The sequence below is a fragment of the Taeniopygia guttata genome, chromosome 1 (assembly GCF_048771995.1).
Source record: "Taeniopygia guttata chromosome 1, bTaeGut7.mat, whole genome shotgun sequence".
In the NCBI taxonomy this organism is placed as follows: domain Eukaryota; kingdom Metazoa; phylum Chordata; class Aves; order Passeriformes; family Estrildidae; genus Taeniopygia; species Taeniopygia guttata.
This window is the reverse complement of record NC_133024.1, coordinates 71933068-71959101: the sequence shown is the minus strand read 5'-3', so window position 1 is coordinate 71959101 and position 26034 is coordinate 71933068. Positions and strand designations below refer to the sequence as shown.

Here is a 26034-nt window from a genome sequence, read left to right as displayed (position 1 = left end):
GCTCTGGAGGCAGTTGAATGAGATACAAGGATGGTCGATGGGAATGGCATAATCATGGAAATGTGAGAGAAACTGAGACATGTGACCGCTGCTGGAGTAGTGGTATGGATGAGATGAGATGTGGCAGAGGACTGCTCACCTGTGAGAGGCATTTTGTTCAGGATTTCCATGTGCTGTCTGACTCCAACAACAGGAGACTCCGCGATTTGCAGTTTCCCCAACTTGTCTTGATTTCTACCTATCCCAGGAGCTACCCTCTGACATTCAGAGGACCCTGAATTTGCCAGCAGCCCAAAGTGGACAGAAGACAGAAAAGAGGGATATAGGCTAGAACATAAGTGTGACTTTCTTCACCTCCCTCTCTTCCCATTATCAGTTTTTTATTATCTTGACAGTGCTGGGGATATGTACTGGGCTCTAGTGGGAAGCTGAAGGAGAAGGACAAGCAGAGAGCAGAGACAGTCACACAGGCAGTATAATCATCACAGCAAGCAGCTGTGACATTTGCTCAGTCCTTAAATTCTTGGGCTTTTTGGAAAACATGGTGCTTTGGGGAGCTACTGAATTGTATCATCTTAAGAATAAGGATAATAATTTTGCAGAGAAACCTTCAGCCAACCTGCAGAACAGCATGTTTGCATAAATATTGCTTAAGTTCTGTCTTTTTGCCCAGCAGATCCTTACTCTGGGCAAGGCCTCTAGCAGTTAAAACAGCTAAGCAAAACAATGCAATGGGCCAGCGGCAATCACAGCAAAATTATGAAAAATACTTATTTATCATGTGTGGATTCCAGTGTAATTAATCACATAAAAACTTTCCTCTTACCCCAGGCAAAAAAAAAGGCCCATACTCCTTACCTGTATATGTAAATTAAAGTGGTATTTTGCATCTCTAGTAAGGTTTTGATCTGCTAAAACCTACCACATCTCTGCCAGTGCAACAAGGATGGGATGCTTTGATGTGTGGCAAGTTAGAATTGATATAAATTTTCTGGCAACCTTTGTTTCACAGGTATAAAAGATGTTGTTGAAAGAAAGATTACCACCTCACATGCAGCCAGCTTTTGTTAGTGAAAATAAAAGTATCTGATGTGTTTTTGCTGTGGGTAAGGAACCATTGTAGTTCCTTCTGACTTCAGAGCCAAAAATACACTTATTATGAAAAATTGCTGTCTTTTTCTCCACCATGACCACTTTTTAATTACTTTTCTGTTGTCCTGTTCCAGGTTCTCCAGTACAAGGGAAACAATGGAATACAACAGAGCATCCTAAAAAGGGCTGCTGAGGTGAATAAGGGTGTGGAGCACAGTCATGAGGAAAGGCTGAGAAAGCTGAGACTGATAGACCTAAAGAGAAGGCCCAGGAGGGATCTTGTCATTCCATATACATTCCTAAATGGAGGGTGCAAAACCAATATAGTCCGACTCTTTTCAATGGTGCACAGTGAGAGGATCAGAGGCAAGGGGCAGAAACTGAAGCACAGGAGACTCTCTCTGAACATCAGGAAAGAGATTTTTAGTGAAAGCTCTCCTGGCAAATCAGAGATCATCAGAAGAATTTCTCACCTTTGCTGGAAACAGTGGAGAAACTACTCCAGCTGCCTTAATCACTTAAAAGTTTCACTTGTCATGTTTTAAGTTATTTCAGTTTTAATGTTAGTAAAACATAGAGGAACCTCAAATCAAATAATAAAACTCAAGATTTTCTTCTTTCTTTTCTTTTCTTTTCTTTTCTTTTCTTTTCTTTTCTTTTCTTTTCTTTTCTTTTCTTTTCTTTTCTTTTCTTTTCTTTTCTTTTCTTTTCTTTTCTTTTCTTTTCTTTTCTTTTCTTTTCTTTTCCCTTCCCTTCCCTTCCCTTCCCTTCCCTTCCCTTCCCTTCCCTTCCCTTCCCTTCCCTTCCCTTCCCTTCCCTTCCCTTCCCTTCCCTTCCCTTCCCTTCCCTTCCCTTCCCTTCCCTTCCCTTCCCTTCCCTTCCCTTCCCTTCCCTTCCCTTCCCTTCCCTTCCCTTCCCTTCCCTTCCCTTCCCTTCCCTTCCCTTCCCTTCCCTTCCCTTCCCTTCCCTTCCCTTCCCTTCCCTTCCCTTCCCTTCCCTCTTTGCTTTTTTCTTTTCCCTTGCCTCAAAACAAACAGAATATTATATATATGCAATTTTATTTTTTTTTTTTTTTACTGCTAGGGTGAACAAGATGTGGCATGGACTGTCTGGAGAAGTTGTGGAGTTACTCTTCTTGGTGGCATTCAAAAGATGTTTGAACAGTGTCCTGAGCAGCCAGGTATAGTAGGACTTGATTAATCTAATTTAAAAAATGGACAAGTTGATCAGTAAAATAAATATACATTTTCAGTGAATATATTGAATTTCTGAAAAAGCACAGTATAGCCCTATATAACATTTCCAAAATGTTGTTTCTTCTCCAAATCAGTTTGATATACTTTCTTGTCTGAGACCTATGGGATGCATAGCAACATTATATAAAGTTCATATTCTCTCATATGCTTCTGTAGGCTGAAATTTTTGTTTGTTTTTGAATTATAAACATTAAGGAGTTCTGGTTTCATAGAAATAAATAAGGTGGGTTAGATTATTAAAAAAAAAACTCTATGTGCTCACCTATCTTTCACAGATGCTAAAAGTGAGAGCTTCCTTTGAAAACCTAATAAAATTGTTATCGTTTTCTTCATATCCAGCTTCATTTCAATAACCGAGCTGTTTATTCTCTCTGGAGAGGCTGTAATAGACCACTAAAATATGTTTTTCTCTATTGTCAATTTTGTGCTTATAATGAGAAAAAGTTTGGTTGGTGTTATAAATTTGCTTACAAAAAGACTATTCCTAGAATATACTACTCATCCCTGGATGTGAAAAGTAATTTCCAAGAATCCTATTTGCAGTAGAATTTTTCAAGGCTGATGCCTAATCTAGTTTTTGAAGCAGTAGAGTTGCATTTATCCAGCTGTTTCTTCCCCTTAGAACATGGCATTATAGAAACTCAGCTCCTGTACTTGCCACTATTAAAGAGTTAATCCATAATCTCGGGTTACTCCCCATGGAAGATTTAGTTGACTAATGCATTTCCATAAAAGCCAAAATCAGAAGAAACAACAAAGAAAACATGCATCCATTTCTCCTTAACCTTCAGGTTTTACTTGTTATTTTCCACTGGTCTGTTTTAGGCAGAGGCAAGCAGGGGCATTTAAAGAATAATTTCAATATTGCTTAGAAGTGAGTTTTGGAGCAGATGTCTATGCTGTCCTCAGCACGCACTTTAAATGGAACTTATTGGGAAGACCAAGAATTTACTGAGAAACCCAGGAGTTTGCCTGGCTGATGGATGTACAGTTCAAAGTGAACTTGTTTTGAAAGATTTAATGCGTGTATCACATCCCCAGTACCAGCTGTTTCACTCTGCAAGCCTAGATCTATTTATCTGCATTACTTGCTACTGTGGACATATTCAGTGAATCCAGTTCAGTCTGGGCACACAGTAACTGTACATGTGCAACACAGATGGCAAATGAATCTGAACAAATTACTCCACATTGTTAAATATGTCAGACTTATCATGGATAGCATGTTCAACAGGGCTGATCTCTCCATGCCTAAAGGACACTTCTATGGGTATTGAACAACTCTCCACACAGACACAGCCTTTACTCCAGCTGGGATGGGTGGACTTCTGGTAAAGTAGTCAAACCTTTTAGCTTTTAGCAAGAGATTTGCTTATCATAAAAATTGAAATGTATAAATAAAACTCTGTAAAAACTGTTGAAGAGGCTTAGTCCCAGCTGGCAACTAAGCACCATGCAGCCAATTGCTCACTTTCCCCCACAGTGGAATGGGGGAGAGAATCAGAAGAGTAAAAGAGAAAAATCAACAAATTTTGACCTTATGTTTACGAATGTAAGGATCACTTTTTCCTGTTCTTTCCATGGCCTTTATGGTGAAGTCACTATCACTCTGAATCCTGTCTAACACTTCACAGTTTGAAATCCTTTTAGAATAAACTGTCTTTTTGTACATAGCCCTGTAAATTGATTGCCCATTTCATACTTCTTTCTGGTTTTCTGTGAATAATCAAATACGTTAAAAGTCATAGAATAGAAACATAGAATCATTCATTTCGAAAACACCTCCAAGATCACCAAAGCAAATCTTTGACCAAATGCCACCACATACACTAAAACATAACAAGGAATAATTAATATAAAATAGTTTAAATATAACCAATACTGATAAGAAAAGAAAATGGTATTTCACTCTATAAATAAAACATCCAAGACTTTTAACTAGAAATTACTTAGACATTACTTAAATACTTCTAAAAGTATTTAATATTTGCTATGTGAAGTGGAAGCTAATATTCAGTTATGTTGTTTTTTTTTTTAATTTATCATTTTATCTAGCTTGACAAAAGGGAAGTAACTGTTAATTTAAAGCCATTATACAAATTCATCTCCTCACCTTTCTCCATTCACAGTTTCAAAACAACAAAATCAAACAAAAACCAAAACCAAAACAAAGACCAAACAGACAAAACAACAACAAAAAATACAAACAAAAACCCCCAAAGCTCTTTGTGGCCAAAGTTGAGAACACAGTTTAGTTATTTTGTGAATGTTTGACCCTGCATTTAGGCTTGATTTAAAAACAGTAGAGGATGGAGGATTAATTATGGATTATAGAGTGAATGCAGTGGGAAGACAACCTTACTTTGCATTGATAGTGCCTTTCTACAATCCAGTCTGGTTTGGTATCTAACTAGGACTTGAAATTAATCTGAGAGGCCAACAGCAGACACAGTCTCCCAAAAATGCTATGAAACTGAAAATAAATATAGAACTGGTACATTACAGCAAAAACTGTGAGAATCTTTAGCAAGTTTAAGATCCTAAGAAATAATACATTATTTTTCCTGTACATCAGTTATGCACATTCTTAGAAACTTTGCTTATCAGTGTTCCATGTGTTTGACTCCAAGCATGAGGCATCCCACTAGTGGACCTTTGGACCTTACAAAAAGCATAATGTACTATTTGGCATACAAACATCAATCTTATGAAGATGAAATCTTCATGTGAAGATGAACTATTGTTTGTTCTTGAAAGCAGCTGAAGACTAAAACCATATTCGAGTTGCTCAAAACATCAAGACCTTATATTGTGAAGTACTTTCAGAATATAGAAAAAAAGATAATCTGAAAAGTAAATATCCTGAGTCTTCTCGTTTGTGTGAGGAGAGCACTTATATCTGCTATTTTTAATAGCCACTGCTATTACCAATCTAAAACTGCTAAATTAATTTGGTAGTAAATGGATTATTTAATAACTATTTTCATAGTGTCAGAGCACTATCATCAGTCAATAATGAATTTCTGCCTGAAAACCCTGGATAAAAGCAAAACCAGTATGTGTGAGTTGACATCTTAAGTACCTAATGTTAATTGTTGTTTAAAAATAATACCATTATCAGCAGCTCACAAAAGAAAAGTAATAGTCACCTTTAATAGCACATAAGCATTTAGAACAGTGGATGTTTTAATGCCTCTGTAGTTATATAACGAATGCCATTTGTAGTTCACACTAAAATTAAGCAAGGTTTGTTCTGGTCTTCTTGGAACTGGTGGATAGCATGTTTATATATATATGTGTTGGGAAAGAAAGGTATTGAGCAACTGCCTACATTCAAGTATACTGGCTATTCCATGAGTTTAACACATATCTTTTAGTCATCCAAATTTTTATTCATGATCTAGTTACATATTGAATTATTAAGCAAAGCAAAAATTTATGTTTAATATTTTTAAAAAATCCTCAAATTATAGATCATGATCAAAAAATGTCACATGCTGGTAAAGCAGTATTCCTCTGGCTACCTATACGTTTATAGATACATCTACTAGGAGGAAGTTTCTCTCTGCACTTAGTAAATAGAAAAAGTAAGTATTTTTAATATGAAAATCAGTTGAACTTGCTATTTGAATTATATTCATTGTTGCCTTGAAGGAATTATTTCTCTTCGTTATATAAAACAGAATGTACTTGCAATTGAAGTAATTTCTTTCCTAAAAATTATTTTAACTTGTAAAGTAAAGCCATTTGTGTTTTATATCCAAAGACCTTGTTTATCATGTTACTTATTATACTTTCAAGAAATTCCACGGTGTTATGCTGTTGCCTAATTTATCAGAACCTGACTAAACTAAACAGAAGTAAGGCTAAGATTTGTTTCAATATAATTGTGTGATTTTGTTGTTTGGGTCTCTTTTGTTTTAATTTAGAGTAATGTATTTTCTAACCTAAGCTCTTAACTTTCTGTAGGGAAGACAGTTAATTTCATTCTAAAGTAGATATGATAAAAATAATTAAATAAACTACATGAATGATTCTTCTCCTCTAATAGCAAAAAAGCAGGAAAGTAGCTGACACTAAATATTTGCATTTTAAAGCAGCTAAAATCAGGTATGTCGAATCTGCACTGGTAGGGGCTAAATCCACAGAATTAAGTCAGTGCCATTCCATGTATGAAGATGAAAGTTTGGAAAGTACTAGAATCATCTTTCAATTTTTTGTAATATATGATACTTAAGTGAATTCCTTTGTCATTAAAAATATATATTAAATGCATATATGTGTATCTTATACATACATACACATATATCCAAATAAGTGTATATGTTTATTTTTTCTCTATATATTTATATATACACACATATATATGTGTAACTATTATACACACACACACACAGAGATATCTATATATATATAGATATAGATATATATATATATACACACTCACACAAAGTTCCCAAGAAATAGTAATTGTTTCTCAACTAATACTTGGACTTTTATTGAAATCTTTTCTGATTTGGGAAGTTTTCTCTGATTTTGTCAAGTAATATCATTCATTAATGATGTTCTTCAAATAATTAATGCTCCAGATGCTAGAGGAATATGTATGATATTTTCTGCCTCAGCTGTATGGAAAAATAAGACTCGTTTTATGAATTTCACCAGAACATTTTCAGCATGGGATCCCAGAGAATAGGAAATATTCTTGTGTGGCAAGCACATTTCTCTCCCTCTCAGGATTCTTCATGGAGGTGCACAGAGAGGAATGAAAGAGAAAGCAATTTTTGTTTCTGCTCCTTGTTTTTCCTATGTGGAATGTGTTTGGAGAATTGTTTACCTGGAGTGAGTGCTTGACTGGATTCTGGTGAGGATTGTTTGAGCCTGATGGCCAATCCAATTCACCTGTGTCTGGACTCTGGACAGAGGGTCACAAGTTGTGTTGGAGATAGAGTCAGAGAAAGTAGTATGTAGTTTTAGTATCCTCCTTTTATATAGTATATTAATGTATTTTAGCATAGTTATAATAAAGAAATAATTCAGCCTTCTGAAATGAGTCAGACGTCGTCATTTCTTCCCATTGGGTTCGCCTGCATTTACAATATTCTTGTATAATGGAGGATAGGCTTCACTGAACCACAAAGTAGCTTTTCTCCTTAGGATAGCTTTCCCTGGAGACATAGCCCTAAAGTGTCTAGAGTCTCCTTAAACCCTCTCCTTACATTACTCTAACTCTCACAAAAGCAAAAGAAATGTAATTTGTAAAACTCTAATATAGCACTGATATGTTTAATGAACTGGTTTGTTTAATGAGATGGGATAGTTCAAGATTGTTAGTTTCAATTGTTATATAAAATAAAATTGACATAGACATATGCTTTATCTCATTTGTTAGTTACTATTTCTTTTTATTGTAAAAACTTTAATATTTGACTGGATAAGAAAATTCTGCAAAATATCAGCATTTTGGTAGCACTAATAAAAGACTTTTACCTAATCTCTTTTGATTGGTAATGTAGAATTAATTTTCCTTATTCCTAAATATAGTTGCAAAACCAAAAAGTTGCAATTTTCATATGAAAACCTGACATATATAAGATTAATCAGTTACATCAAGGAGATTTTCATGTCATTCAGTTACTATTTCAAGGCTTTTCTCCTGGACTGGAGCACAAAAGAGACAGGATATTGCCTAAATCAGCCAAAGGACTGTACTAGAGTCTGGAACACCATCTTCTGTGGAAGTTGAGTCTCAAGACTGAATTAGTCCACACACAAGAGAGGCCTTCAGTCAGTCCTTCAGCCTGAAGTGTGTGTAGGACTGTGATTTTGCCATTTCAGACAAGCTCATTGAAACAAAGAAAAACAAAACTTTTGCCTTATTGTGCTTTGTAATTTTTCACTACTAGGCAATTTCACAAATAACTACCAAGCATCAATCAGAAAAATAATTTTGTGTTTTTAGAAAGTGCTCTTGACAGGATCAGAATCTCAATGTGGCTTGCAGAGCTAGATAAGAATGTTTTTGAAGGGAATTTTACTGTAAATTTTGGCCTTTAGGTATTCTGATGACAGTTTTATGGAATGGGACAGCTCTTTCTCAATGATATTCTCCCTTCAAATAAAGGATAAATTATGTAATCTATCCTGTAATAATATTTTCAAGTTCCAGATATGTTGCTCCTGCTTGTACATGAGCTACAAAGACAGATTAACCCCATACTCAAATACTTGACAAACATCTGTATCGCAATTGTATGAAAGAAGTACTTGAAAACCTTGATCTTCATTGAATTGATAAAAACCAATAGTTCCTAAAATAATAGAAATTTCAACATCCTAAATAACATAATAATTGCAGTAACAGATATACCTATAAGCAAACCAGTTATAGTCTAAGTCATGATAAATGGGATCTGTTAACTCTTCTAGCTCTTCCAAGTGTTGAGTGGGGAATGAAACATTCAGAATTGCTGTTTGCACAAAAGAAACCAAGTGAAACAGCTCTTTTATACCTGCACAGCAAAGCATAGTATAGCTTATTTTCTGTTAATTAATCAGCTTATTCATAGCCTTAAGCATCTTCTAAATGTCAAAACAAAGCTTAAATTTTAATATTTAGCAAAATAATATTTCTGTGATCTTGCTGAAACATAGAAATGTTATTAATATTTTATAAAATATTAAATACCTCTCATTCCCTCCCTGCTCCACTTCTCAGTCATTTCAAACCATTTACTTTAAGGAGGTTAGGCATGGAAGGTAATGGATTATTTCTATCTTCTGTTAAGTGAAGATTCAAATCCCAGGCAGATTAAAGTTTAATGGTGAGGGAATGGTGAATGGTTGAGAACTATGGAATGAGCTTCCTTAGCAATTGGGCATTTACAGAACTTTGATAACATGAAAAAGTCTTGACAAAATTCAGTCTCTCCTTCTACTGACTGACTCCAAGAAAATGCTGGTGTTGCAACACATATTGAAATCTAGCATATACAATATCTGAATAAATAAAATCTGGGCATTAAAAATCAAATTTTGTTGTGTATACTGAAGAAAATATGGGACAATAATGTATTTTCTGATCTCTCTGTGAAACCTAAAGAAAAGAGACATATTACCTCTACCCAGGACAGTACTATATTCAAAATATGGCAAATTATACACCTAATAATCTCAAAGAGATAAAGTATATAACTTTTTGCTGATCATTTTTTTAACTGAAATTATATTGGTATGATAAAGTATAATTTATATGTTTTATGCTTCCAGCAAGACACTACATAAGACACATTCACCATTCACACATTTTAGGCACCTCAGGTGAGGGCATATGCTAGTCACCACCACCACCACCACCTTGTACTATCCCTCCATTCCCCATGGAATTCCACCCCTGCCTTTTTCATGTAAATCCTTTTGATTTATTTTTAGTTAATCTAGTGAGTTACCTGCTTGTTTGTTTTTTTTTTAATGTGTCTTCTTTGATGCTTCATTAGTCACCATCTATTTTATTTTTTACTTTTTAAAAAAATTCTTGTAAAGAAAAAATTACACAAAACCCCCAGCTGTTTATTAGTTTTGGTGGTAGCTGTCATGTTTATTAGTTTTGGTGGTAGCTGTCATGGGAGTACTGTATGTAGGCCTAGGGAATAATTGAATGACTCATCCTCCAAAGCACAAGGTTAATCTCATCTTGACTCTTCATTATTTAAACTTTATTTATATTTTCAGCATAGGTTTTGTGTGAAATTCCTAGTCTGCATGGGCTTTTTAATCTCCACAGCACTGCAGATACTATTGACTCTAAAATGTAGTTAATCTTGTTTATAGTCTATGTTCTTTTTGTGGTCTATGTCTTTCCCTTCTTTCTCATCTCCTATTTTTCATTGAGTCAGTTTTAAAGTAGTATCATGTTTCCACTGAAGGATTGTGCTAGTTTTAGTTGGGATAGAGTTAATTTTCTTAATAGTAGCTGGTATAGGGCTATGTTTTGGACTTTTGCTGTGTTGAAAATATAGATATATTTTTGTCGTTGTTGAGCAGTGCTCACACAGAGCCAAGATCTCTCTTGCTTCTTATCCCAACCCACCAACAAAGTGTCTGAGAGGGCACAAGAAGCTGGGAGAGGATGCAGCTGGGACAGCTGACCCCCCATACCATGTGTCACCATGCTCTGCGCAGAAAGCTGGGTGAAGAAGGAAGGGAAGGACATTCAGAATGATGGCATTTGTCTTCCCACATAACAGTGTGATGGAGCCCTGCTTTCCTGGAGATGGCTGAACACCTGCCTGCCCGTGGCAAGTAGTACATAAATTCCCTGTTTTGCTTTGCTTGAGTGTACAGCTTTTGATTTACCTATTAATCTCAACCTTTTAATCACAACCCATGAGTTTTCTCACTTTTACTCTTCCCATGCCCTCCCCCACTCTACCATTGGAAGAGTGATGGTGCCTTCCTGCCAGCAGACCTTAAACCATGACATTTGCAACTACCATAAAGTATTAAATAAGGACTCTTTTTTTATACAACATTAAACTGTAAGAAATTCTTTATCTTCACAGGCAGAAGAGTTAAAACTGGAGCACATTACCACTCATGTCTGTGTCAGAGATATTGCTATAACAACTCTCAGAAGTTTTAATGCCAGTCTGAAATCATAAAACCCATCGCTAATTCTCAAATGAAGAAAGAAATAGTAACATTCTCACGGTGCCTTGAAAACAGTAAAAGGAAACCATGATAACTTAAAAAGTAGTTTATACCTGGGAAAGTAGAGTGATTTTGAGTTTTCAGTGATTCACATTTTAAGAACTTCTTGAAATAAGTTACAGGCATTTATTAGAGAGGAAATTCCATCTTGTTGAGAAAGGAAGCAAAAAATATTTCTTCTAATGAATACATAGATATATCAGTATATATATACCTATATCAGTACAGATATCAGTAAAAATCAGTAAAGACAGAATTAACATAATATTTTTTGAGAAAGGTTTGAGATACTAAAGACTATATGAGACTAAAGCATTAATTGTGTGTTATGCAGTAAATACATTTTCATTATAACAGCTCAAACCCTTTCTAGCACTCTATTTGGTTAAAAACAGTATTTTATTAATATAGTAATGCTGCACTGTTGAATTTATCAACGTTGAAAAGAAAGGAGGAGTTCATTGTGTGGATCATCCTTCCGCTAAACCTTTAAGCGGTCTGTTATAGATTCCTCTGTAAGACTTCAAAACTTCAAGGTTAAAAGTAGGGTGGTTTTTTTTTTCAAAAACTTTAGCTTTTTTAAAGCAAAATAAGTTAATTTGATAAGTGAGAAGCACTGTTTCAATCTTAAACCATATGTATACATTTCAGAAGTTCCCAAAAATAAAGTTATAGGAAATGAGAACCTTAGTGTTTCTTTTCTATTATAAACATTTCTCATCAGACTAAATTTTTGAACATTTCTTCTAATGGGTGTAATTCACAAACATATTGCTCCTGAAAAATTTAATTCGTTGCCTGAAATATTAATCAGACTTTGGTAGTTTTATAGGGCTACAGTGATGATTAATGGATGGATATCCCCAATACGAGGAAAGAATGAGAGATCTGAGACTTTTTAGCTCAGAAAAGAGAAGGACCATGAGGAATCTCATTAATTTATCTAATTTCCTGAAGGATGGTGTGAAGGCAAGGTACTTTATTGTAAGGGTGATGAAGCACTAGGAAAGGTTGTCCAGAGATGTTGTGGTGTGTCCCTCCATGGAGATATTCAAAGCCATCTGGATACCATCCAGGACACCCTAACATGGTCCAGGACATCCAGCAGTAGGTGGTTCTGTTTGAGCAGGGGGAGTTGAACCAGATGTGCTCCAAAAGTCTCTTACAGTTTCAACCATGTCTGAGGCTGTAATTCTGTGATTTTATTACTCTCTGATTCTTTGATTCTTGGAACCGAAGTGGGCTCTGTCCCTAAATAGGAAGTACTCCTAGAGTCAGATGAATTTTAAACTTAATTTGGTCTAAGCTCAACATGATATATTTATCTTTTTATTAGTTCCAAAACTGAAGTGGGCAGATGAGGCTATATTATGGTTACATACCAGAACAGAATATGAGTGTACACTATCTCCCACAAGAATCTACTTAGCCGTGAAGGAAACATTCATGTATGGACAATAAAATACTCAAATATGGATTAACATGATCCAGCAAGTTTATTAGATGCCAGTCTAACTGGGAGAATTGCACATAGACCCCTCCTATGGAGAAGAAATATCTCACAATTTAGAAAAAGTCTGAAGGATTAGAAGGAACTGGCTCTCCTAACAGCAGGGGATACCAATAGCACTGCCAGGTGCTGTTGAAATCTAAATCACCACCCATATTTCTTTTTCCTTTTTCTAGGATTATATTATTGATTGTAGCAGCAGTAAAATTTGCCCATTTTAACTTTGACTACCTGATTAAAACTTTACTGAAATATTACAATATTATTGTAATTGTAAATTCCAGAGATATTGCTTACGTCATAGAGCTAAACACAGCCTCAATCTCATCCTCCCCTGCCCTCTCAGTCTATTATGCAACAGCTTTTGCTATAAGAAAGCTAATTTTAATGCCATCTCTGCTGGAACCGTCTCCCTGCTGCTATGCTATAGCTTTAATTTTAACATCCTCTTTAAATCAGTGGAGTGCTGGGGTATAAGAGGGAAATCTGATAGCACAAATTGTGTTCATCCTGTTCAAGAGATCAGTTCTTTCATCTGAGTTAACCAGGCTTAATTCAACATCTCTCTGATAAAGTCCCCTGCTGTCTGTGAGTGTGTATAGTGTGCTGGGGAGGCTTTTCAATTTTACATGGCTGGTATTTCAAAATAGACTTTTTCACCCTCCAGCATCAAAATGCATCCGCAGTGTTTGACCATTAAAATATAAATGATGAAAAGTGACAGTATTTAAAACATCTGTAACTCAATCCTGGTGTGACCCAAAAGGTGCTAGTGACCTACAGTAATCTCAGATGTGTGCTGGTTTTCAAGAGGTTCACAGTACTTTTTCCAATGCCTTTGCCAGTATGAAGCCTTTCAAAGACAGATATAAATTTATCCTTTATTTAAACCAGAAAATCAAAGGTGTAGAACAGTATTCTTTCTCATTTTTTTTCTCTGAAATATATTAAAGCAAAAATAGGCTTTAGGGAAATCAAACTTCTATTTACAAACCTACAAGAGGAAGCTGATACAACTAATGCTCCAGTACATTTTGAAAAAAAAAAAAAAATAGTGGCTATTGAAACGCTGGTGTCTGAATAGAATTTTTTAAGCAGAGAGAAGAATGAGTGTGTCTGGGAAAATATAGAGGAATATATTGATATGGACCTAGGCTGTAAAATAAGCATAATTCATCCATAGTACTTCAAGGGACTAGCTTTTTTTATGAAATGCTAGCTTTAGTTAGTATTTTTCATATTAATTCAGCGGAAAAAAAGCAACAAAATCATATGTGTAATAGGTGATATTGAGTTTCTAATAAAAAATAGGTAGTCAAGGGAAGAAAACAGTTCAGCTCCACCACCTTTGACTCTTACTGTGCTAACTAAAAAAGTATAACTGCATAAAAGTTGGTAAGCAGACCTAAGAAAATACTTTCATTTTCAGTATTTAGTTTATCTCTAATACCAGAGAAATCTCTAACTAGACCAGTTTTCCAGTTATTTACAAATTTATTGATATAATTTTTTGCTATTCATGATGACAAAAATGAACAAATGAAAAAGAATACCCTACTTATTTTTCAAGACTAGTGAAATCCCCATCGTTTTGCAACTTTTACTTGCAATACACTATATTTAAAATGAAGATTTTTATTATTATTATTTCAAATTTCACTGGCTTTTATAGTACTAGCCTTAGAAGAGGTAGTATTTCAGATAATGGGTAAAAAATTATTTTATTATTGCAATACACAAGACTTTATTGCTTCTGTGGTTGTTATAAATTTAACTGATGTCTGAATAACTATTTGTTAAAAAGCAATGTGCTCATCTAATTTTTTGGTCTTGGCTGGCCAGGCTAAGGCATCTCTTTGATGCTCAAAGGATTTGTGCTGGTGCAAGTGTATACAGAGATTCAGCTTATGGCACATCTTTTTAGACTCCTTGAATAACCTTTTACAGTGGTAGGTAATATGTTTCTTAGTAATAATTAAAAAAAGAAATTCAATACAAATGTATTTAATTACCCTCAAGGATTACAATAAAAATTCCTCAACAATTCCCATTATCTTCTCATTTTGATTAGATAAACAAAAATAATATTGTTTTGTTTTAAAAAAGTGTTTGTCTAAAGTTTCTGGCTTTGATGCATAAATGTTTGTCTGAAATTTTTTATTCCTTCTTTTTAAACTTTGTTCCTGGGGTGATAGAGAGATAAGCAAAATGCAACTGTTCCATTAAGTTAGTTGTTTGACCACTCCCAAACATATGTTGGTTTTAATAATTTACTTCACTTGAGAAATTAAAATCCTAGGATTCAGTGCCTGTTTAGGACATTACATATAGATCTAAATTTTCTAATATGAGGCGTTGGAGATACTGATGTCTCAAGACATTTTGAGGTGCATATGTGTGGTGCCTTGAGTGAGGAAGTGCTCTGCTCCAGCTGCTCCACACCCCCCATCCCTAGAGCCTGTACCCCAGCCTGGGAGTGGCTGCCAATTCCTGTCGCACCAGAAGCAACACTTCACACTACCCCAGGAGTACCTAACTCAGCTCCTGAGCAGCCAAATGACCAGAAATCCCACCTGGGGGAAGGGCCCAGGAAAGCTGAGGGGTATTTTGCGGCGTTTACCTGCCGTGGCCCTGGGCGGGTGGCAGGGCCCGGCTGGCACTGCCGTGTGAGGCCGCGTGGCCGCCCCGTGAGCGGCACCTCAGGGGAGAATCATCTGCCCCGATGGTGCTGAGTGCTGCTCGTGGGTGCGCAGCTTGGGTACCTCGGCACGCTGAGAGGAGATGAAGGGATGAGAGAAGGACTCGTGTATGCCAGCCCAGAGTTCTTTATGTGCCCAGGTATGGCAAGAAAGGTGCCCTCTGGGTGGGTGCAGTGACAAATGTCAAAGAAATCAAAGATTACAGCATCTTAAGTAGGGGATGGGTGGACAAGGGTGCAAACCTGTCTCACCCAATGGGGATAAAGCAGAGAGGGATAACATCAGTTACAACAGCCCATGATAATGTAACAGGGGTAGGCACGAGGTCAGGGAAAAAATAGAAAAGCTAAACTGGGGTGATTGATACAGAACTTTCTCAAAAAAACTGGGGGTCGTTACAGGATTGACAGCCAAAAGGGTATAAACAAACTCAGATTGATAGAACCAAATCAGGAGAAAACAGGGAGAGGTGAGAAGATTGACAGATAACTGGGGAGCCAAGTGGTGGGAACTTTTGGGGTAAACAACTTGAATCAAACCAACTGTGAATGGACAAATGGGGGAGCATAAAGACTAACTAATATTGATAAAACAAACTGGCTAAAACAAACCACACCGCAACAGTATTTAATGCTGAACACGAGGTATGTTTCTTTGTCTTCTATTCTCTTGTAATTTGCTATCAGCTGAATGCTCCTGAAACCCAGGAGCTGGAAGCTATGTGTATCCTTTTCTATATCTTTTGCGTCTCTCTTTCTTTTTCTCATTTCCTTTTCGCATAATTTTTGAATGACTTAAAGTTGAATGGGCTTAGAGTTTGCTAAATTGATAGTTGAGTCAAGGTAATGCTTTGAGAAGTGTTATGTGTAACACTTTTGCCACAGTTCTCTGTTTTTCTAAAATTGTCAGTAAAATTTTTGTTGTTGTTTTGACCTCTTGAGAATATCTTGTTGGTATTCCTCCTATTCATCTAACATGAACAATCATAAACCATTTAAAAATTCTTGTTGAGTGAGTTTTTTTTGAGCTTTACACCTCATCTTGGTACAATGATTCATTTTTAATTGGTTTTGAGGAATATTGAAAACAGAGCACCTGCAGCCTATGAGGAAGGAGCTTATTTGTATGTCTTCATTGAATGGTCAACTCCATTGAATTATAGAGTGTTTTGCTGGACAGAATACATTATGCTTTTTCATGTTCACTATACTCTGACTATAATCTGCAAGAAAACCTGACATGAATTATCAAGCCAATTTATTGCAAAAATGAGCCAGCAAGAACAAATCATTGCCCTTGGCAAAATTAGTTACTGTCTCTTTGACAAGGCAGACAGTTCCTTTTGAATTCAGACTACTATTAGCTGTGAAGGATTTTCCCAGGATCTTCAGTCTCCTTCCTGTCTCTGCTTCTCCCTGCCCTCTATTTCCTCTCTATTGCCTCTTTCCCAATTCCCTTTTCCTTCTCTTTTCTTTCTTCTTAGCCTCAAATCGGTCTGGAATTAGGTTTCACTTAAAGAAACAATCCACTCAAGATGCCTAAGCCAATAGTCAATGAATCTTCTTACCCATTTCAATTTATTTCTTCTTCCTATGCCAGAAAAAACTATATGCTTTTCACAGGACTATGAAAAATCACTGGTTCAGGTAAGAGAAAAAAATCTCTTAAAAATGCATGTTCATCTAAATTTTCAGAATACTTAACTTTTTCTATTTGTTGGTATATATTTTAAATAACTTTGTCTTGGATGGGTTGCATTAAAAAAAACCCCAAAACAACAAAAAGAGCAGGGGGAGGAGAGGAAGGTGAATATTACTGGGTAATTTAATGAAACCAAAATTAAGAGTCCAGAATTGTATCAACAAAAATTCAGAAAAATTATATGCAAAAAATGACTTGTATTTAAACATCTCCAATGAATATGTGTATGTTAAAAAAGCAATAATTTGTTACAGAAACTGAACTTAATTAAGTAGATTTTTCATATGTTCTAAAATATGTTTTAATCCCTAAAAATAAAATAGCTGCCAGCAAATACAGATGTATACATTTGGATTGTAACATTCAGATTTATAGAAATCTGACTTCAGGCAATTGCACTTGCATTTAATTCACTTTAAAAAAAAGGGTAACTACTGTGTGTTTATGGGACAAGACAAGTATATATGTCATCCTAAAAGTGTTGTTCTCACATAAAGAAATTATAGCTGGACCTGAAATACTCATTTCTCCTCCATGTGTCCTGATTTAGGTAACTTTTTTTTTTCTGGGTGTAGCCAGATGCTTTTCTTAGATGTGTAATTCTATTCAGGCATTATGTGGAGAACCTAGACAGTATATTCACACAGCTTATAGGCATAGAAACATGTTAGGTGTCTAGATTTCTTAAAATGTTTTTCAACCCTTGTTAACACTTCTACAGCCTAGAGGTAACTGAATGCTTAAACAAATTATAGAGTTATCAGATACCTACAACACGTTTTACACTTATCTACTTCCTTTTTAAATTGTAATTTGTAATTCATTATTTTATTTTCTCCCCATTGCCAAATGCTTAGGAATGGGAGGCTGTTTCTTGGGAAAGAGCTCCAAATATGAAGGTTTTACAGGTCAATATTAAATTCTGCTTGATTCTAAAGGTGAGTTCAAATGAAAACTTGTATATTGAAATTTACTCTGATATAAAAGGAGCAGTCAGGACTAGATGTAAAGTAATTATTATAAATCTGACAATAGTAAAAAATAACTTAGGTAAGATGCATATGCAACTAAGTTCACAAAATCACATAAACATGCTGCATACTTCACATAGCTACCTAATTTTTAGTGATGCCATACTTTCTGTTCTCAAGTACCTTGGTTGAATAAAAGTGAAAATCTGAACACAAAACTGGAGCAACCTTACTTTGACTTTAAATCAAGCATTGGGTTTCCAGGGAATTGTGTAGAAACTGTCCAAACTAATTCATGTTTCTTTCTTTAGATTCTCTTTTATAGACAGAAATCCATTAGGGACTCCACTGTAGGAAGAAGCAGCTGTATTTTAAAAAGGCATAGTTCACCCATGATGCTGATACTTTGAATTTTAGTTCTCTAAGAACTCTCGGATGGCTCCACTCTGGTACCAGTTATTCACATTACTTGAAATTTTCAAGTAATTTTTCAAGTTTTGTCTTACTGAACCTCAGCTTCCTTTGTGGTTGTGCTCTCATTGTATGCTATGAAAAGTATCTGCCAAAGGAACTTGGAACTAAACTGAACAGAAGGGTATAGCTAGGTGCCAAATGCCTGGGGACAGAGAACAATTAGTTGTCTGAAACCTCTACAGCTTATTTAAGTGTCTAGACTTCTTGTAATGGGAATAATGGTAGACTGACAAGGAAATGTCTGGTACTTATTCACAGGGAGTGAAGTTTGTACACAGCTGGTTTATCTGAGCTGTATGTAAAAGTTGGCACGCTGTGTCCATTGCTCTGGACAAAAGGTCCATATATGTATGTACATGTATACATATGCATATACAGAGCCAACAGTTGTCAGCGCTCTTGATGATTTAAAAGTTAAACAGTCAGAAGGATCTGATTCAGAAAAATTTCCTTAAAATTTAGGGAGTATTCTAGTATTTAGAATCTAGTATTTATACTTTTTCTCTGTATATTATGTTCACCTTTGAATATTCCCTTTTTTCCTAAGACTGACAGCAGATCTCGAGAAGAATGTATTTGCAGCAATTACAGCAAGCTTCTAGCACCCTGTGGTTTTCACTACCAGGCAGAAGATGACGGTGGGAATTTCTTATCCTCTCTATTGGGGCCCTACTTGAAATTCAGTGAGTGTGCTTGTCTGCTGCCCTGGAGGTTCCTTCTGTTGGCCCATGCCTGGATGGCAGTCCTTTCCAAATCAGAAGCAGATCCCACTGGGAAGTGATAGTCATGTGTGTGGGGAAGTTCTTCAGTTCATAGCAGGAGATACAGTGAAAGATAATTCTGGTTTGTTCATTTTTTCCTCATCCATCAATCTGGGTTAATAAATAACTAATTAAACTCAGGTTTGAAGCTGCAGTGCTCTTTGAAGTTCTTCTATTCCCTGAACCTTGAATCTATAGGGCATAGATAGCTTCAACGTGATGAATGTTTTACCACCTGTGTCAAAGGTACTCAAAACACGTACATGTCCAACATACAGAAGTTCTCAGAAGGTTTAGAAGGAACAGCTCCTAATTTCTAAATATATCTGGAATTTGTGTGCCTTGAGAGATGTATAGAATCTGCTCAACCTTGAGGATTTTTTCCTTATCCAGATGAATATTGCAATCCAATGGGAAAGAAATAAGGAAAGATAGGGGAGTCAAAGCTTCTCCTGACACAGAGTCCTTTTCTTGATGTTTTTTGTTTTCTGAAACTGGGTATTTTGAGAAATATGGACAAAAGGTAATAGATGAAGGTATTTGATTTGAAGCTACTGTTCAGAAATACACCTGAATTTGGATTTCAGTGAACAAGTCTCTTGTTTGTATAAGGCCTTAAGAATCAAAATTATGGTGTTAACTCCAAAAAGTTTTTATTTTTTAGCTAATCTATATGTCTCTAGAGCTCTATTTAGAGTTATCCATACGTTGATAGTGATTATTTCAGTAACTTCTATAACAGTAAATAAAGTATTTCTACTTCAGTTTCCAGGGTGTTTTTTATAGTTAGATGGTTTGAGTAGAATTTAACTTGCTTCCTCTATTCAGATGTGAACTGAACATAGGTAGTAGTTTGATTTACTTACTTAAAACCTTAAACAAATCATTCATGCATAGCTTAAAAAAACAACCCTCAAAAAAAAAAAAAAACCAAAAAAAAAAAACAGATCTAAAACTCCCTCTAGAGAGACTTTAGGGAGACTATATGAGTTTTTCCTTGAGGGATTTTGTTCATCTGCATCCATCGCTTGGTTCTTTGTCTTACTGGTGGAGACGCCTGAATGAGATTTTGGATCTAGCTTTGAGACAATCCATTGTCTATTTCTCAGACACAATTTTTGTCATCTAGTGCAAGTTCATATACTGAGAAAGAAGAAAGTCATGAGTGAAAACAAAGGAACATGCACTAGGAACTTTCTTTGGGAGGATGGATTGAGGAGAATAGAGATGGTGCTGAAGGCAATCTCACCCCTGAGGAGTTGCACCTGTACTAATTACCAAAAAATAGGAACAGCCTTCCCCTTAATAGGTCACAGCTGCATCCAATAAGGATGGATGTCATAAAAGAGTAGATTAACAGGTTGAGAGGAAAGTTGGAGTCAGTTGGCCGTGCTGTAGGGAGTAAGGGTCAGGTGTTGTGCTAGAGACAGAAAGGGTCAGGCATTTGTGTTAGAGACAGTAAGGGTTAGTATGTGCTGCAAGGGACAGGAAGGGTTAGGTGGTCATGCAGAAGAAAGAAAAAAGGAGCCAGTATTGTGAGGAGCTGCATGTGAGAACTCACAGACAGAAGGTATGAAAGTTTTACAGTAGGATGATAAACTGACGGTGAGAATCAGTTCCCATACACAATTGACTGGTGCCAAGTACCAATGATGACAACTTACTGTTCTCCTTAAAAGACCTTTTGTTCTGTGTTCCTTCTATGGCTAGATTTCTGTTCTCTTCCCAACTTTGAAAAATATATAGGAAAGTATCTTTGTGCTATAAGGCCTTTAATAACTTGCCTCTTTGTTGTGGATGGAATGACCCACTTCACTTGAACAGGGCAATTACAATATGTTTATTAAATTTCTGGTTTTTAATCAATAAAGTTTAATAGTAAATATGACAGTCATTTAACAGGGTTAGGAGGCTGGGTGCACTCACTTTTATTTACTGCATAGAGGGCAGGATCAGACAAACCTCTCAGGGACAACCTCCTGAGGGAGCCATGAGGTGAAGAAAAGCATCCCTTACACCTTCTTATAGGGGAGTTTACATATGTCTGGATCAATACTTAGTCCCAGACTTGTTTGACTCTTTATGTTATAATCAATCCTTTTACCTAAGATTTCAAAATTTGAGTGCAATCATCCCAATTCACTTACCTAGTATGTCAGCAAAAATAAGTCTCTCATCCTCAAATAGTAACATTGAGATATGTCTTTCTCAAGGTGAGATCCTGATGTGCAGCCCACTTCTGTACTAGAGACTCAACAGGTCCTGGGCTGTCCCCTAATTATGTAGTTAGATAATTAATTTATGGTCATATCTGCATGTTGGCTACAACTATTAGTTTATTCCGTACTTGTCCTGGATCAGCCCTTGACTGTTGTATTATCTGTCTCACACAGATCTACTTGGAGTCCTATGAAATGACAATGACCATGTGCACCCAATTACAGCTGCTGCTGGTGTTTACTTGAGCAGGGTTATGGGAAATAAAGGTCAGGCTGAAGTGGAGGCCATCAAATTCATAACTAAAAAAAAAAAGATATTTATATCTCACTAGATCATCTCTTTAAGAGAATGTTCAATAATTTGTGGCAAGCATAGTAATGAGTGTGTCTCAAAAGACTGCCTCAGTGTTGCAGTACAATGAAGATGGGTCAAAATGGCACAGAGTATTTCAGTATGAATTTCTTTACGTCTCTAATTAATATCTGACCTTCCAAAGATCTCTGCTGTAAAATAATACTTTTCCAGACTTGTAACTACTCTAGGAAGAATTGAACAGGGCTGAAATAATAACCAACATATAATAACTTTGGATAATGAGGGCTTGTGTACAGAATGTGAGTGAATAAACTTGTCAAAGTCATAGGTTACTCACCTTCTCTATTATACTTTTAGACCTCCACATATTGCTGATGGACAAGGTGTTCTTTCACACCTTTTTTTTTTTTTAATGAGTAGGTTACAAATCTGAAGAAATAATTTGAGGCTACTTTGTTGGACAAGAATTCAGCAGGTTTCAAATAAAATATAACCAGAATAGATCTAGCTGTATAGTGCTATTTAAAGTTATTATATAGCCAGATAACAAAATAAAATAGTATTTTCTTAATTGAAACTAAGTTTGAAAAAGTGAATAAAGAAACCATTTATTCTGTTCTTTAGAGTATCTCCATTACATACAATAAGACTATCAAGTAAATTATAAAGCAAATATAAAAAAAAGTTGTACTAGAAGTTATTATTATGGTGTTCTTGAGACAGTTTCTTCCAGACCTGTATGATTTTATAATGGGTAATTAATAGCATTACTGTTCTAAGAATGCAAATGTGTAAGATACCTTTTCTCTTTCTATTGCAGCTTGACTCTAGAGAAAAAGCATTATTTACCTGAATCATTACTGATAGCATAGATTTTCAAATAAATACTTCCTTCTTTTAAGGAAAAATGACATTTCTGGGTTTTTTTGGTTTTAAAGTCCATCAAAGTTATGTATATAGAAGCCAGATGCTGTTGTATTACATTGCATATCAGAGAAATACTAAATTTCTCAATTTAAATAAGCCATCTGTGTCTATTTATTCATGATATTTTCATTATTGGTCCAATGCTGCAAGATTTTCTAGAAATCAGACTATGAGTAAATTTTTCACCCTTTTGAAATCCATGGACAAATTCCAATAAACTTAATTAGATTAAAAATTTCATACTACCTCTTGATTTATTTTGAGATACTTCAGTGTCAGTGTTAGTAAAGCATTAGTGAATCTCTGAACTGCATGATACTATTCAGGATTGCAATTTTTTTTGAGGAAAAAAGATAATAATGTTGTATGAATTGGAAAAACATATTTTGGCATGAGGTAGACCAAATACTGACACAGGACACCCAGAGAGACAGTTGAGTTTCTCTCCTTAGAGCTTCTCTCCTTAGAGCTATTCAAAAGCTGTCTAGAAATGGCAAATTTTCATGCCCTCTGTAACACATGTTGAGGCATAAATACAAAAGAAATTTGCACTTTTCAAGAGACTAAGGTACTGTCTACATTATTGGAAAGGTTGTGGCAGACTGGTGAAGTTCCTACTGACCAGAATAGAGGGAGCACAACTTTCAGTTTTTAAAAAGTTAAAAAAGGAAGATCTGGGGAGCTACAGGCCTGTTAGTCTCAGCTCTATATCTGGAAAAATCACGAAGCAAATCCTCTGGTTTACAGCATAGGTGGATAAGTGAAGAGAAATGGACATTTTCTACGTGGGCTTGTAGAAAACATTTGACACTGTCCCATAAAATGTTCTTGTGTGTGAACTGGAGAGACACAAACTTAACAGATAAACCACTCAGCAAATAAGGAGTTAGCTGGCTGATTGCTATCAGAGTTGTGGCCAACAGCTCTCTTTCCAAGTGGAGACCAGTGATGAGTGGTGTTCCTCAGGGATTGCTGTTGACCGTTTCTGTCAGTGACATGGCAGTGGGATTGGGTGCATCCTCAGCAAGTTTGCTGGTGACACCAGCCTCTGTGGTGTGGTCGACATGCTGAAGGAAAGGGATGCCATCCAAAGGGACCTGGGGAGGTAGGCCCATGTAAACCTCACAAAGTTCAACAAGGCCAAGTGCATGGTCCAGCATCTAGGTCAGGGCAATCTCAAACACTGGCACAGGCTGGGTAAAGAATAGATTGAAAGCAAGGGAAGGCTGAGTGAAGAGAAGGACTTTGGGTGTTGTTGTGGATGAGAAGGTCAATATGATGCAGCAATATAGTTTTGCAGATGAAAAAATTAGCCATATCACAGGCTTCATTGAAAGAAGCATGGTCAACAGGTCAAGTGAGCCGACCTCTACTCTGTCCTTGTGAGACCCCGCAAAGTACTACATCCGGGCCCAATATAAGAACAACTGTTGGGCTGAGTCCAGAGATGGGACACAAAATTAGTCACAGAGCTGGAGAACCTGTCCTGTGATGACAGGCTGAGAGATCTGGGGTTGTTCAGTCTGAATAGGGCTTTGGGGAGACCTTCTAGCAGCCTTCCAGTACCTAAAGGGAGCCCACAAGTAATCTGGAGAGGGACTTTTGACAAGGGCATATAATGACAGGAGGGGCAATGCCTTTATATGGAAAGCCATCATATTTAGATTAGGTATTGGGAAGAAATTTTCTACTATGAGAGTGGTGAGGTAATAGAACAAGTTGCCCAGAGAGGCTGTGGGTATTCAAGGGCAGGTTGGATAAAGCATTGATTTACATGGTCTAGTAGATGTCATCCCTGCCCATGGAAAGGATGGGGCTGGAATAGGATGACCTTTAAGACCCCTTTCAAACATAACCATTCTATGATTCTATGAATATTGGGAAATATGTAATTTTGAAGGCCCTGGGAATGAACTATTGTATCAATATAATGAAATATACTAAATATCAAAGAAATTCTTTGGGGAAAAAAAAAAAAACCTGAAGATAATTCAAAAAATGCCTTGTTACCAACAAGTTAAAGCAACAGTTTCTGAAAACCCAGTTTTTAATTTTCATATTTGTCTGCAAGGAATACAGTACAAAAGGATTAAAGATCTAAAATAATGGTTTATTTTTTCAAGACTGTGGTGCAGTGAATTGAATATTGTGGCATTTGCCTTTTAATGCATTTGTCACTGTCTGCTATTCTCTAATGCTCGCCTGAATCCTAAATGTTCCAGTGTATATGTAAATGCACATGTTTATGCTATTTTGGAAGGACAATAAAGTGTTTCTCAGATCAGAGACTTAATTTATTTAATGTGTATGAAAGTTTCACCTAAATTCTGGTTTTGAAGATGTTTCATGATGTTTCATGTGGGGGTTTTTCTGTGATCATTTATCTAACTATTTTTATTAAAAATTAAGAAGATTACTGGTTTTTCCTTTTGTTAAAATGCATAGAAGGCAAGATACAGCATAATATATGGCTGAGAGCTTTTTAATTTGTTGCAATCTGAGCACTAATAATTGAACATTTGAATGACTTTTGAGGGTGCCATTTGAATTTTTTACTGGGTTATGGGAACTGAATTAAAAAGTTTCAGTATAGTATTTATGTTTCTTAAGTTTGAATCTGAATAAAAAGACAAAAAAAGAATATAATTCAAAGCACTGATAGACATCATTAGTACTTTGAGACCAGAGTCTGCTGTTTTGTTACATTAGTATTATGTAGGGTTAAAAGCATCTTCTTGAAACTCATTCAATTCAACCAAAGGCTGAGTGACCTTTCACCATGATACTCACCCTTCTAATTGTAATTGACAGAACAATTTCCTAGTTTCCATTATGTCACAGAAAACCAGGCATGGGCTATTTGTTACTTGAAACATGATTGGGACACCTTTAATTGTAATGGGCGGGACAACCTTATTAAAATTTATCCCAGTGAAATTTTTCTGGCAGATACATTTCTTATGATAGTGAGAAACACTCACTATTATGACTAAGAATATACAGATATTATGTAGATATTTTTAATGCAATAAAATTAATAATTTTAATGCAATAGATTAATATTTCGTATGTTTCTGAAATAATTTTTATATACTTAATTCAAAACCATGGCAGGATTTCTAAATTACTTTAAGAAAATAATAGCTTTTTAAAAATACAATTCTCCCCTTTATTAAAATTTTTCAGAATTTTCATCCCATGATTGTGGTAAATTAGGAGGACCTAATTGCTAGTGGGAAGACTAAATATCTTCCAGACGTCAGTCTGGGATTGGTCCTGCTGGGGAGCTTGTCTAGAGTCTCTCTTGGGGTAAGGTCTAGGATTGTGTAGAGCTAGTCTCATCAAGATTCCCGTGGTGCAAAACAATGGGCCGCCACTTGGAGTGACTTACAGCCTCCC

At 35.9% G+C, this 26034-nt stretch overlaps 2 long non-coding RNA genes across 2 annotated transcripts; both read left to right on the top strand.

Moving 5' to 3' along the window:
- Positions 1-1132: 1132 nt before the first annotated feature.
- LOC140680333 (uncharacterized) lies at positions 1133-2272 on the top strand. Its single transcript, XR_012051499.1, has 2 exons — positions 1133-1286; positions 2176-2272. It is a non-coding gene; the product is annotated as an uncharacterized lncRNA (long non-coding RNA).
- A 13337-nt stretch (positions 2273-15609) lies between these two features.
- LOC140680332 (uncharacterized) lies at positions 15610-20035 on the top strand. Its single transcript, XR_012051498.1, has 3 exons — positions 15610-16912; positions 17825-17905; positions 18960-20035. It is a non-coding gene; the product is annotated as an uncharacterized lncRNA (long non-coding RNA).
- Positions 20036-26034: the final 5999 nt, after the last annotated feature.